General features: G+C 39.2%; 1 protein-coding gene across 1 annotated transcript in view; it reads left to right on the top strand.

The window, feature by feature from the left end:
• The first annotated feature begins 688 nt into the window (after positions 1-688).
• Positions 689-14,346, top strand: part of Phactr1 (phosphatase and actin regulator 1) — a 514,585-nt gene continuing 500,927 nt past the window's right edge. Inside the window, exon 1 of the mRNA XM_010622877.3 lies at positions 689-760. The gene's annotated coding sequence lies outside the window, so the exon portion shown is untranslated. The remainder of the gene's footprint in view (positions 761-14,346) is intronic.

Genomic DNA, 14,346 nt, shown 5'->3' with positions numbered 1-14,346 from the left:
ACTTGTCTCAACCACTTACCAAAATGCTTAGAACTTTGTGTCTTCCTCCACATTCATCCCTTTCCTCGTTTCTAAACAAATTTTCTCTTTCTTATTGATATCATTTTGCCTAATTGTCCTTCTCAGGAACAAATCCAAGTGGTCCCTTGCCAGGTCCCAGAGGATACTTTCCCAGCTAAGGTGATGCACAGAGACCCTATTTTGTTTGAAATGACACAGGAGCTCTGTAAAAACCCAACCCTACTCCTCCAAGAAGCCTAACCAGGGCAGATAGTGTCCCATTTTTATACATGGAATTCTTTTCCTCTAAACTATGGTGGCACCAGTTATGTTTAAAGTTTTGTTTTGTCTTGGTAAAATTCCTTAGAAAGAGTCTTGATTAGATTCTAATCTTAACATTCAACAGATTATTCTAGTGTTTACTCAGAAATTGTTAGCAATAACAATTTCTACCCTATTTTTGCAAAGTTTCCTCAGTGAACTCTGTGCATGCTTTATTGGCAAATCTTTGGCTCTCCTAAAGAATCTTTGTTTTGCATTGTATTATATTGTATTCTATTGATGTAAATATACTTTACATTTTTAACATGTGTTAAATAATCATTGTGCTTCTCAACCTTTTAGATAAATCTACTTCCAATATTTCCTTACAGAGAAGAAGAAGACCATTCAAGGACAACATATGTGATGGCCCTCAGGAATTAGTGTAGAGAACACTTCAGAACATCATTATGGCCATAATATATGGTATATCTGAGAGGTAAGGCCTATGCAGGATGTTGTCTTATGTACCATGGTAAGAACGGAATGAGAAAAACCTCTAGGAGGCTAATGGATGTGGGGGAAGGATTTCAAGCAAGTCAATTATATACTTGATTTTAATTGTAAAGATTCAGTCTAGCATCACAACTGAGGGATGAATTAAGGAGGGGCAAGTCTTGTTCCCAGGGACTGCTGAAAGACTATTGAAACAGAAGCTAAAAGCAATGAGGTTTTGAGGACAGAAAGTACATAGGATACTCACAAGGAGAAAAAGTTGACTGGACTTCATGATTAATTGGCTTTTGATGGATGGAGAAAATACAGAACTGTAAAATGCTTCTTAACTTTCTCAACTGGATCCCTTGGGTAATGTTCCTTCTAGAAAGACAATAGAGGCTTGCATAATTTTAAGAAAGAAGAGAAAGAACAGTTTTGAAATACATAATGATAGCAGCTAAAATGCATACAGTTCTCACCTACCACTCATTATACTGAATTCTTTGTAATTTCTTACGTCAAAAACGAGTCCAGTTTGGGGCACGATGAATTTAGGCAGCCCATGACTATCCACATCGATATCCTCGCCATCAACTCCAGAGGGATATATGAGTCTACAGCTTAGAGGATCTACTGGGATTGGAAATAAAATGAACAAGTTGTGAGGATAATAATAACTAACACTATATACTTACCACATGCTAAGCACTAGATTAAGGACATTACATTATTTGCCCATTCTCACAACAATTTTTTCAAGTATTAATTCTTTTCATAAAGGAGGAAAAAGGAGTCCAAGAAGAGATGTTTTTTGACTGCCCAGTGTCACAGAGCTAGTAAATACCTAAGTCAGAATCCAAATGAAGGAGACACAGAGAAAATGGCTAAAGAGAACTCTGGAACAACTTGGATCCCACTGAAAGTAGATCCAGCCTGTGGCATAGGAAGTAGGTTCACCCTTGCATTTCCAACCATATAGTGATTGATGTCAGCCTAGGAAGGAAATGTCACATCCTGTAAGGGACTTAGCTTGAAAAACAATGCTAGAAATTCTCCATGTGGGATGTTAGGCCAGTAACTCTCTCTGTGAGTTATGATTATTTTTTCTTCACCTGTTAAAGCTATATAATATTGCTCTAAAGGATGTCGTTTCACAAATGAAAGAAAATGAACTTATTTGAAAGTGCAGCTCATAGCAAGTACTTTCCAAAAGTCTAGTGTGAATCCTACTTGCTTTAGTCTGTAATAGTCTATACACTTCTGAAAATAGCCACAACCACAAAACACCACGGCATAGATGGGTATCTGAGGCTGACAAATCCTCTGACTGCCTAGAGAAGGGGAAGACAAGGGCTAAAGAAAGAAAGATAATTGAGACTTGCATAATTTCAAAGTACCTGGGGGCCCGGCAGGTCAGTGCCTCAGAGTGGGCAAAGACAGGGACACTCTGCACTGGCCACTATTTATTGGGTGTGCACAATAATTGGAGGGAGTATCAGGTGATTCAGGGGGCTATAATCTTATATTGATGAGGATCTTATGTTGATGATGGTGGTGAGAAGAGCAGTCTTGCATTGGAAGGTGGGACAAGATAGGAGGCTAATAAACAAGTTGTCCTTCACCCAAGTAAAACCTTCCTCTGTTTTTGTTACTACTCAGTTCCCAAAGAACCAGGGTAATCTTGCCCTTGAATGGCACAGTATCATGGGACCATGGAGGCCGCAGCAGTGACCAAAGGCAAAACTGAGTTATGTTTCCTCTTACCATACCAGTGCCAGCGCAAGGTGACACTGAGCCTTAGACAGCTGTGGTCATACTTTCTTGTGAAATGATTTCCCCAAAAAAATTATGTAAAATGGCTCATGACAGATGGGGAAGGAAGGATGCAGAATGGGCTTCCCTCATATCTTTTTTGCCAATTTAGCATGTTCAAGTGAGAAAGACGAGGCAACTGTGATTTCATGCGTCCTATTTCAGCAATTGGAATGGAGAGTGAACTATGCCGATATTCTATAGGAAAGGAGAATTACGAGGCCACTACTCCAAACTATAGCTGACCCACTAATTTCTTTAAAATGCTATTACCAGATATTAAAACATCTGTCATTCTTTGACATGCCCGTATCACTGGGGATATTATAGTTGTCATTCAGATTTTAAAACCTTGAGCCTTATGACTTAGAGATTTTCAATTGTAGGCTCATTTTTATGCTGTCTTGAAAGTAAGATATTTCCCTGACATTTACAACTGTACTTGTTTTTATTGAACTCGTGTTTGTGTTCCTCAAGGACAAAGACAGTGTTTTCCAGTTTTGGAATACCATCCACAGAAAATGAAGACAGTTTGGAGGAATAAACAAGTAGCTATTGAGTACAAAGATTCAGACATTCTAGAAATTGGCTCATAAAGAATCATTCTGCCGGGAGGTCAATTTTGATAGCACTGCAATACTTTAATTGTAGCATGATTTGTATATTTGGAAAAACCTCATTAGATCAGTGTGTAACACACTCTGAGATCATTAAAAAATCCTGAGCTCCTGTCATGTAAAGGTACAAGATCCCAATGATGAATGTAACTGTAATGTATACCTAAAATGTACCAATAAACTCAATGAGGGAAAAAAAATTCTGAGCTTTTTTTGATCTTAGTTTACTCAGTCAGAGCTGGCCTGCCAGTAAATAAGCTCTATCCCAATGATATATAACTGTAATGTATACCTAAAATGTACCAATAAACTCAATGAGGGAAAAAAAATTCTGAGCTTTTTGAGATCTTAGTTTACTCAGTCAGAGCTGGCCTGCCAGTAAATAAGCTCTATGCTTGAAATTTTTTGCAGAACTATTTAAAAATATATGGCTTAAGTCTTCTCCATTCTTGGAATCGGACACAATCCATTTGATTAAATTATAACACCATATATACTGCTGTGTCATCAGCCAATACATTTAACTTCCCAACATGATTTTTCAAGATAGAGGCATGAAATTCCCATCTAATATGCTATAATTTAGGTATTAATCTTTGACTCATCCCTGACATTCTACTTACACCCACACAAAGCTTTTCAGTCTTACAAAATGCCACCATTTCAGAGTTTAGCAAATTTGGGCATGCAGATCTTTACTGCTCAGAGAAAAGTACCTCTCCCTCTCTGACTTCTTGTTCCCTCCCTCTCCCTTATAAACTACTTTAGAAGAAGACAAGTTCTTATGCTGGCTCTATCTCTGCTAACTTTTAAAAATTGTTGTTATGAATGTTCCAGGCTAATTGAAACTCTTGCAAGAGCTTAATAAGTATTCAAAGTTTCCTGAAGAATCTGCCATCCTTTATGTCAGTGATACCTTCAGAAACTGCCTTCACCACATCCTGCCGCACAGCAATGAGGCTTCTATTATTAATACATGCCTGGCATTATGCTCTTATTATATTTTTTAAATTCCTATTCTATTTGAATTGAATTTAAACGTCTGCTTCCCCTGAGAACTTCTCAACACAAGGAATCTTCTCCCTAACTCTGCATTAGCGTCACCTGGGGAGACTTTAAAATGCTAATGTTGAGGCCTTGCCCCAGAACAAGTGAGTCGGCACCTCCAGGGGTCAAGGTTGACCTTGAGTATATTTTTTAAAGTTAGGAAGGTATTTTGAAGATGGAGCCAGGGTTTAAACTACTGCTTAGGATTCAAGGTGTACTTAAAGTGGATTTGGCCAAATCTATCCAATAATTTCCAGAAAATTACCCATGATCAATGCAATAGCAAGACCCAGGTAAACCAGAAAAAATAAAGCAAGCAGGTCTTAAATTTTAATATTTACATCTCATTAAAATGCAGGTTCTGATTCCAAAGTTCTGGAGTAGGGCCTGAGACTGTAATTCTAACAAGTTACCAGATGCCACTAATGCTGCCCTGTGGACCACTTTGGGTACCAAGGATGTAAGGCACTGGATTATCCCACTTGGTGGTTCTTAACTCTGTAATCTGAAGTCTTAAAAAATAATGATTCCTGGGTCTGACCCCTGTGGCAATTAAGCTGAGATGACTGGAGGGAATCAGCGTCCCTGATACAGGGATAGAATCAAAGAGTGCCTGGGGTGAGTCTGATGGACAGTAAGGGATGGAAACGAGTGTGTTTATTCTACTTCATGGAACCTATTCCACCTGTGCTGATTTAATTTGCTTTTATATAATAAACAATTGTTAGAATTTGTAGGCTTAAATTGTGTCACTGAGGCTAATTGTATGAGCTCCCTAGGATTTCATTTCACATTAAAAATTGGATGAAATTCCAGAAAAAAGGACCCTGGAGAATACTTTCTTGGCTACTGTAGAGACCTGCAGTCATTAAAAAAAAAAATCATCAAAGCCTGTATACACGGTGGGATAACTGATGCAGGATGACTGAAACTAGACCCCCGAAAACAGATTGAGAATTAAGTAGGCAGAGTTTGATGAGTTTCTCTGAACTCTTAATTTGCCAAAGCAGTAGAGATTTCTTATATTTGTGATTGCTTTCCTCATGGATGCTTCCTCAGCTTCCAAAACAAGCTCTTTCTCCTAGTCTCTCTCGATGTCTTCAAAGGCTTCCTCTGTCCTCCCTAAGTGTCTCATTCCTTCAATGGTCTAGCTGGTCATCCTGGTCACTGTCCTTGATGTGACCGGGTTTTTCAGATATGCTGATAGGTGTGTCCTCTCCCTGGAAACCCATGTTTCCTACACTCTTGGAAACATTTACGCTTGTGTTTTCTTGGGATGCCTGAAATTTAAAGTACTTGAGCCGAATTCCACTGCCTTAAGTTCTCTTTCGATATTGCCTGGACTCTGTCAGTGCCTTTAAGATTTCCTATCTCCAGGGCTAACCCTAAGAAGAAAGGTTAGGCATGATGTCCTTCACAGTATGGTTCCTTTTCATTTTCTTCTGCCAACATCTGAACCTACCCTCCAACTCTTTATTGTTCCAAAAATAAGCAAGACTCCTCCTTGATTCCATGCCTTTTATTCAGGCTGCCTCCTCTGCCTTAGATTTTCTTCCCACTGAGTAACTAAACTGCTACTCAGCTCTTCAAACCTAAGGCCAAATGCGCTACCTTTTCTTAACACTCTCTGACCCCCTAAGATAAGTCGGTCAAATCCCCCACCCCAGACCATGGTTAAAACACTTTAAAGGCAGAATTGCAATTCTTTATTTTGCAGCTCTCTCCTTGGGCAAACCTGGAGCCACTATGTTACCTCCCTTAAAGGAGGGTTTGTAAATTTGTTCAATTTTTAGCCCAGCTAAAGGAACTGCACGATAAATAGGCTGCTCTAAGTGGCCAATAATGTTGCCTTCTTTGACTTGCTAAAAGAATTCTGTCTTTGTTTGCTTCATTCTTTTGTTCAATAAACTTTATTTGTTTAAGCTCAAATTGATTGCTTAGCTTCCCTAGAGAGCAACAGAGTTAAAAGATGTTGATTTAACAAAGTGAAAAAAAAAATACTTGTGTGTTAGGATGAATTCAAATGTACAAATGGTGAGTTTTGTTAAGGACTTTGGAACTTGTCTTTCTATCCTTATTCCACAATATGTCCCTAGAAGAAAAAGCATCATTGATGTCATTATAAAAGTGGCTCAATATTCACCCAAAAGGCGTGAAGCAGTTTCAAGGGTATTTTTATTATGCCATTTTTTACATGGCTTGGCAGCCATTGAAGTCTGAACAAAGTGAAATTTCCAGGCTAAATTCTGTAAGTAGAAATTGGAGGCTATGGTTAAGTGAACAGAAATAGAATTGACAACCTAGATGCGTCAACATCTATGAAAAGTGACATCAGCAGGATCGGTGTGCTTTACTTTTTTTTTTTTTTAAGGTGAGTAGGTGTTGCAAAATTTTTAAATGTTTAAAGGCTTCTTTAAATAAATTTAGGGTTTTTTAAATATTTTTTTTAACACGAAAAGAAGTTCTTTACAAGGATTAAAAACCACACTAGTGCCAATACATGTTAAATTGTGTTTATAACTTCAAAACAGATATCAAGAAAGACAATAGCTATCTCCCAAGGAATATTATCATTAGGGAATTTTTATAATCAGCTCCCCAATAGTTAGAAGAGGCCTCTGGAGTGTGTAAATGATGGCAGTCGCCTGGCAGCAGACCTGACTGACGTGGAACTACATGGCAGGTTGGTCCTGCACAACCATTTGATGATGGTTTCCTTGCTGATATTCAGCGGATTCCAAGTAGCTTTGTTAAGAGGGTAAAGAACAGATCAGTTTAAAGTCGTGGAGCATAAACAGATGAAACCATTCCGGACAGTTCTCTTCTATTATGCTACAAGGTTGTTGGTGCTGTTACCGCCAACACAAATCTGTGAGCCCAGAAAAGAGTATTTGGATTAATCTCGTGTAACATTTTACCTCTGAATGAGTGGCATGCAGGAAAGCTCCTGTTGAAGCAAGGTGAGTTCTTCCATCCAGACAGCTTCCAAAGCACTGTGCGGGCTCCATTGCACACAACTCTCACCTTTACCAAATTGTGAGTCTGTGTCCTTCAGCAACCTATGAGTTCTTCAAAGGCAGGAATTTTGTTTTTAACCATTTTTTAAATGTTTACTGCCTCACCGGTGCCTGATGCTTTTGTAGGCCAGAAGTGGTTCAGAGCCAGGAATTTTGTTCGGTTGAATTTAAAGTCGTGGTTGTTCGATACTTAATGAATAATCAATTGCAGTGGTTTTGTGAACTTAATTTGTTTTACAGTTATGGGGAAATGGCTGTGCTTGTGATTATGTGAGGAAGATATCTGTGGTCATGTTTGTCACTGATGCAGTTTGCAAATGGAAGCAAAATTTTGCCCAATGCTCTTGTCTGTGGACCAAGTTATTGGCAAATAGAAGCATTTGTGAGCTGAGGTGTTACTGTCCCTACTTCATTCCACTTGCCAGGGCTGAACTTTTCAAGAAAAGTCAGCATCTACTCCATGACTCTTAAGTTTCAGCATGTTCATGAAATGACAAAAAGGTTCAGTTGGTTGGTTTCTGGCTCAATATCATAGGGATTTGGAAAGTGTTTATGGCATAAACAAATCAACCTTTATAGAGACAAAATAAGAAAATTTCTGCCTCATTTTTTTCTGATAAATCAAACTGTGTAGATACTCTGAGCTTGAGAATTGTCTTAAGAACAGATTATAGGTGTGAGTGTGTGTGTGTGTGTGTGTGTGTGTGTGTGTATGCCCAAGCTATTCATTTTTGTCAGTATTTCTTAAGAGTGGACAAAAAATTAAAATGAAGAAAAAATGTCATTCTGACTACCTCTGGGATACATGAGATTTTCCTCCATGTTTAAGTGAGATTTGGGAGAAGATGGCTTATTCTAAAAAAAAAGCAGGATTCAAACCATCCAGAAAGCTAAGAGATACTAGAGTCAGAATCAAATTGGATCCAGGCATATTTTTTAATAACATTGCTTAAGGAATGATATGATAAACCTTAATGCCATTTAACAGTCTGTCTCAAAAGTAGTCCATTCTGTGACACCAGAAACCAGAAAGCCCCAAAACCATTCCAAAGAAACATTTTCACTTTTTGATGTTTGTTTTCATTTCATTGATATTTTGGCTTCAAAACTACTATAATTTAGCATAAAATATGAGAAAAGTGCTTTCTGTGGTATGTTTGCCTCTTCGCTGAGCAATAGTTTCTTTCATTTTGCTTAGGCTGAGCCACTCTCAGATGTATTGTTTAATTTCAATTGCTACACTAAGAGCAGTTGGCTTTCACCATTATGTCCAAAATGACTTGCAGCTCTGAAGAAAAATCATGGCAGCAAGAATTACTGCATGTCCTATGCACAAACTTCACAATATGCTACACATATTTAAGAATAGGACATATATGGTATATCCCCTTCCAAGGGTAAAAATATTGTTGGATAGATTAAGTCATTAAAAATCACCCTTCCAATTGCTCAGAAGATAAGATATGAGAAATCTTGAGTGTAAATAATGAGGAAAGGTAGGATAGATATTGGAAAATAGAACTTGTTTAAAGGGGAAGGGGGGACAGGAAGAGAGGGAAAAGAGAAAGAAAAGAAAAGAGATTTCAAAAAAGAATGGTAGGAAAAAAATGAAAATGGCTTTTGTAAATGGGGAGGGGAAGTAGGACTGAAGGAAAGGTAAGGGAATGGGAAAAAATGAATGAAGATACATTATGTACAGGTACAAATTTCCTATGATGAATGTTGGAAAACATGTACCAATAAGAAATGAAGATGAGAAAGTAAGATAAAAAATTAACATTAAAAATAAATCATAGTATTGAATTTTCCTTTCATTCTTAAATTTACAGAAATGTAATTGAAAAACAATGAACTGCAGATATTTAAAGGGTATAATTTGATTAATTATGCACTCTTCAACTAATACACTCTTAAAACCATAACCATGATCAAAGTAATGAATACATTCATCACCTCCAAAAATTTTCTTAATCTTTTAAAATGTCATCTCCTCCGACTTACATACCCTTATTCCAGGAAACCACCAATATAGCATGTTCTGTTAGTATGTATTAGTTTACAGCTTCTAGAATTTTATACGAATTAAATTACACACCATTTGCTTTTTCATGTGACTTTTTTCAATTGCCATAATCTTTTTTTTTTGTACTGAGGATCTAACTTGGGACCCTGTGCTTGCAAGGCAGGTGGCGGAACCACTGAGCTAAATCCCCGGCCCCAGCCCCTGCCATAATAATTTTTATATTCGTCTACAATGTTAAATTTATCAGTGCCCTGCCCTTTTATCACTGAGTGGTACACCACTGTACGAGCATGCTACAATATTTTGGCCATTTACCTTTGAGAGACAATGGGACTGTTAAAAATAAAGCTGTAGTGAACAATCATGTATGAGCCTTTTTACAGACGCATGCCTTCATTTCTCTTGGTTGCACTCTAGAGTTAGATAGTTGGACCATTTGGTAGATGAGTGCTTGTTTAAGAAACTGTCAAAGTGTTTTCCAAAATACTTGCAATGATTTTTACCTTGCCATCAGCAACGTAAGAATGCCAGTTGCTCTGAGCTGAACCAACACCAGTTATGGTTATCCTTTTTCACTTCAGACATTCTAGGAAGTTTTAATTTGCCTTTCTCTGTGACTAAAGATGTTGAACACCTTTTGAGGTGCTAATTTGTCATTCATGTGTGTTTTTCTTTGACAATGTGTTCAAATCTCCTGCCCATCTTGAATTTATTTTCCTTGTTGAGGTTTGAGAGTTTTTTTCTTATGGGATAAAAGCCCTTTGACAGATACACGATTTGCAAATGTTCCCTCCCCATATGTGGCTTACATTTTCATTCTTCTTAGCAGCACAATTATCATTCTGACTCTTTAACAAGGGCAGAGCAAATTAATTTGACTTTTGAGTCAGACACCTATTGTGGTAGTTGGTTTGTGAGCTGGGCTACCCAAAGGAAAGTGCTCATTCATGAATTGCAAAGAGCCATCCGGTACAGTTAGTGTCAGAAATAGAGGATATAACAAGTACTGGAAAAGAAGTAAAGAATGTGGAACACTTGTACACTGTTGTTGAAAATATAAAGTGGCATAGCTTCCATGGAAAGCTAAGTATAATTGTCCTGAAAAAATTAAAAATACATTAGTGCCCAGAAATTTCAGTTCTGGATTCGCTCCCAAAGGAATGTAAAGCATATCTCAAAGACATATTTATAGGCCCAAGTTCTTAGTAGCATTCTTTGCAATAGGCAAAAGGTATATGCACAAGTGTTTATTGATTGATGGATGGATAAAGAAAATTTGGTGTGTGCATACGAAGCAACATTTTGCAGTCTTATAAAAAAAAATGAAATTTAGACACATGCCACAAGATGAGGAACCTTTAAATCATTGCAATGAGTGGAAGAAACCAGCTACAAAAGGATAAATACAGTATGATTTTATTTATATGAAATATTTAAAGTAGAATCATAGAGACTGAAATTAGAATGATTGTTGTCAGGGTCAGGAGGAAGAAGGGAAAGAGGAGCTATTGTTTATAGGTACGGAGCTTCAGTTTTGCAAGATGAAAAGGTTTCTGGCCATGAACAGTGGAGATGGTTGCACAACAATATGTATGTGATACCTCTGAACCATCACTTGAAAATGGTTAAAATGATGTGTTACATTATGTGCATTTTGCCACCGTCTTAGTTACTTTCCTATTGTTGAAACACAATATTCAATACACACAGTGTAAAGGAGGAGAGGTTATTCTTGCTCATAGTTTCAGAAGTCTGGGCCTGGGCATAGCTGGCTGGCCCCAAGGTGGAAACGGGCTGGTCGGAGGAGGAAAGCTGCTCTCCTCATGGCTGCAAGGAAGTAGAGAGAGAGAGAAGGGAGGAGTGGAGGAGCCTTGAAGGAAGATGCATCCTTCCTGGCCCTGCTCGCAGTGACACACCTCTTCCAACCAGGCCACACCTCCTGAGGGCGCATTCAGCTATGGATTCATCAATGGATGAGTAGTATTCCTGTGATTTAATGACCCTCATACCCCTCTTCTGAACTTGTTAAAATTTGTGGGGGCATTGTAGATCTAAACTATAACAGCCACAATTTTTTTTGTTTTATTTTGTTTTTTGAGACAGGGTCTCACTATGTAATTGAGACTGGTCTGGAACTCACTATGTAGCCTAGGCCGGTCTCAAACTCACAGGGATCCTCCTGCCTCAGCCTCCTGAGTGCTGGGATTATAGGTGTGAGACACCTGGCTCAGAAATTTTTTCAATTAAATCAAGAAGACACCATCCCCCATTGCCTGGTCTTTTGGGGTCAGTGTGACCCAGAGCAGCAAAGGGCCAGCACCAAGATGAATATTCCAAGTCAGGCATGCTGAAGACATGTTAAAGTAATCCTGGGCTTGACACCCAGACACCGGGGGTTTAGCTTGTGTTCCATTCGTCAAAGCTCACAATAGTCACCCAAGTTTTCCAGGTGTGTGTTTGACTTCATCTGTAGGTAGAACAGAACTAAGTAAAATGTAGGAAACCCCCCTCCCTGGCTTTCATGGGAGGAGGGTGTTACAAAAGGTAAATGACTTTTAAACTGCTATGTCAAGTAGGGGAAGGGGACACTCCATCCCCTAATAAATAAGGACAGTTTAAGGCAGGCAACCTAAAGAAGACCTGGCCCCCTCTTGGCTGAATGGCCATGTGGTGACATCTACTGTAAGTCGCTTCAGCACCACCACTTAGACCAGCTATTGAGGGACAGTAAGCAAGATACCTAATGCCCTGCACTTTGTTTTTGTTATGTGTTAAACGAGAATGTTAACCAAAAATGACCTCACCTCATGGGAGTGGGTAGGAAGTACTAGGTCATGCTGCTTGAAACTGTTGACCTTGGTGTCAATAAACGCATCTACGGAAAAAATGGCCTCATACATACTTCATACTTCGTGTCACAGATCCTCTCACTGTAACAGACCTGGGAATGAAGATCTGGACACAATGTAGATTCAGAAACAGTTGATGGGGGCAAGGTTGCTGTTCCTAAGCTCCTGGTAATATTGATTCTGCCCTTCTATGGGCATATTATGAGCAGCAAGGTGCCATGGGTCTTATAGTTTGGTCCCTTTCTAAATATCTTCATCTTCTTTTATTAAGAAAACCCAAGTTGGAAAAGTTTTGATCAAGCCCCAGTTCTATTGACTTCAATTATGAAAATGGTACTTTATCTGAATGTGGTTTGTCCCCCAGTGTTCATGTGTTGAAAGCTTGGTCTTCAATGCAGCTATGATAAGAGGTGGTCTGCCCGTTAGGAGGAGGCTCCTCAAAAGGAAATCATGTGGTTTTCAGGGGACTCTGGCTAGTTATCATGAGAGGACTACTATAAAAGAGCAAGCCTGGCTCCTCCTTGTGCCCTGGCAGCTTCTCTCACTGCAATCTCTCATTATTCTGGGCCTACAGTGCCATCTGCCACAAGGTGCAGCCAGTGACACTCACCCCCGATCTGGTGCTGTGCTGGTAGGACTTCCAGCTTCCAAACCTTCAAGTGAAATAAACCTCTGTTTTTTATAAGTTAGCCATCCTCAAACATTTCATAGCAATGAAAAACAGGGTAGTGTACTAAGCAATAGTACTTTAGACCCAGAAACAAAATGATTTAACATTGCCATCTTACAATTAAGAGAAAACAAAGCCCATAGTTAGGAGGCACCACGAATAAGATCATAAAGCACAGATCCCTCAACCCTGATACTTCCCATGAACACAGTGATTGAAGACCATCTTAACCTTCATGCCCTAATCTGTATCTGAACTGAAAGATATAGCACCAGAGGAGCAATGGCTGGACTCCAGAGAGAAGCCAGCGAGGGTGTCATACTTTGCTCTGACCTTTTCCAAAACACCACAAATGAGTGAGTTGTCCACATTTTGTCAATATCTTGGTATTTCAGATTGAAGCAAAGCATCTCAGGCCACCTGCATCCTGAAAATTACAGGTGTTCCTCCTTGGAAATCTAGAAAATATTCAGCTAGGTTCTGTCTTTCCTTCGCCATTGAATCTTTGAGTCTCAGGCTTTAGTTTCTCAACCTTTTCAAAAAATTAGCCCTCCAAGAGAGTGTAGAGCAACTGAGCCCTCCTGGAAGAGCTGAAAGTTGTAGAGCCAGCCAGTCCCCACCACCATGAGCCAGTTGGCTCCAAGGATATCTGCACACCATGACTAACCACTCCAGCTTCCCGGGGATGTGTTATAAGTGTTCCTGTCACTGCGCTGCAGCCCAGTGGGTGCTTTTTGGCTCTGTCTCACCACATATGTTATCTGCATGGTAGCTGCTCCCAGCAGAGTGTTGTAACTCAGGGGAATCTCTTCACAGATTTGTGTCTGGCTTTAAAGCAAGGAGCTCTCAAACATGTCAAATTGGGGAAGCAGACAGTGTCTCTATTTTGAGGTGCATTTCCCCTTTGGGTTTGTAAAGGTTTCCTCTGAGAGGACTCTTCCCTTTCACGTTCAAGGGTTTGGCTGCTTGAACATTGGAAATTCACCTGGTTTCTGGAGAAGAGCTTTTTCAAGGTAGGCAGTTTAGCAGAGTCCAGGTTGACTCCAGAGGGAGGAAGGCAGCAGAAGGTGGGGGAGGAGCAGCCCGCATAATGTACACAGCATGTAGTATTACTTGAATACTTGTGTTGGTTGCCATAGGAATGAAAATACTTTTGATTTTAAATCATATTTCCTTTGGTTTTATGTTAAAAATGTGATAGTCTTGCTGTTTGCTGCTAACAGCTTTTAAAATCAAGGGCTCTTTTATAAATGCAATCTAAATGTTTACCTCACCTAAGGGGGTTGCACTAACCTGCAAAATGTCATTCCCAAGGCCCTAAAGGCCAAAAAACATGGACTTCTCCGATTGCCTATACACCACACTTTCTATACCAGTGAAACACAAAGCAGTTTTGTTATTTCTCCTCTCAGGAGGGATCTGTGAAATACACAAAAGAGCCTGTAAGAGATGGAAACTCACTCAAAGCAATTGTTATTATAGTGTTGTAGAAACACATTGAAGAATCAAGCTATTGGTTTAAAACCAGTAGCTCTTGACACTGTTTGAAAGC

This window comes from Fukomys damarensis, unplaced genomic scaffold, assembly GCF_012274545.1.
Source record: "Fukomys damarensis isolate Sample0158 unplaced genomic scaffold, DMR_v1.0_HiC HiC_scaffold_10, whole genome shotgun sequence".
NCBI classification, from domain to species: Eukaryota; Metazoa; Chordata; class Mammalia; order Rodentia; family Bathyergidae; genus Fukomys; species Fukomys damarensis.
The sequence above is the reverse complement of the archived record's forward strand: the minus strand, read 5'-3'. Positions and strand labels throughout refer to the sequence as shown.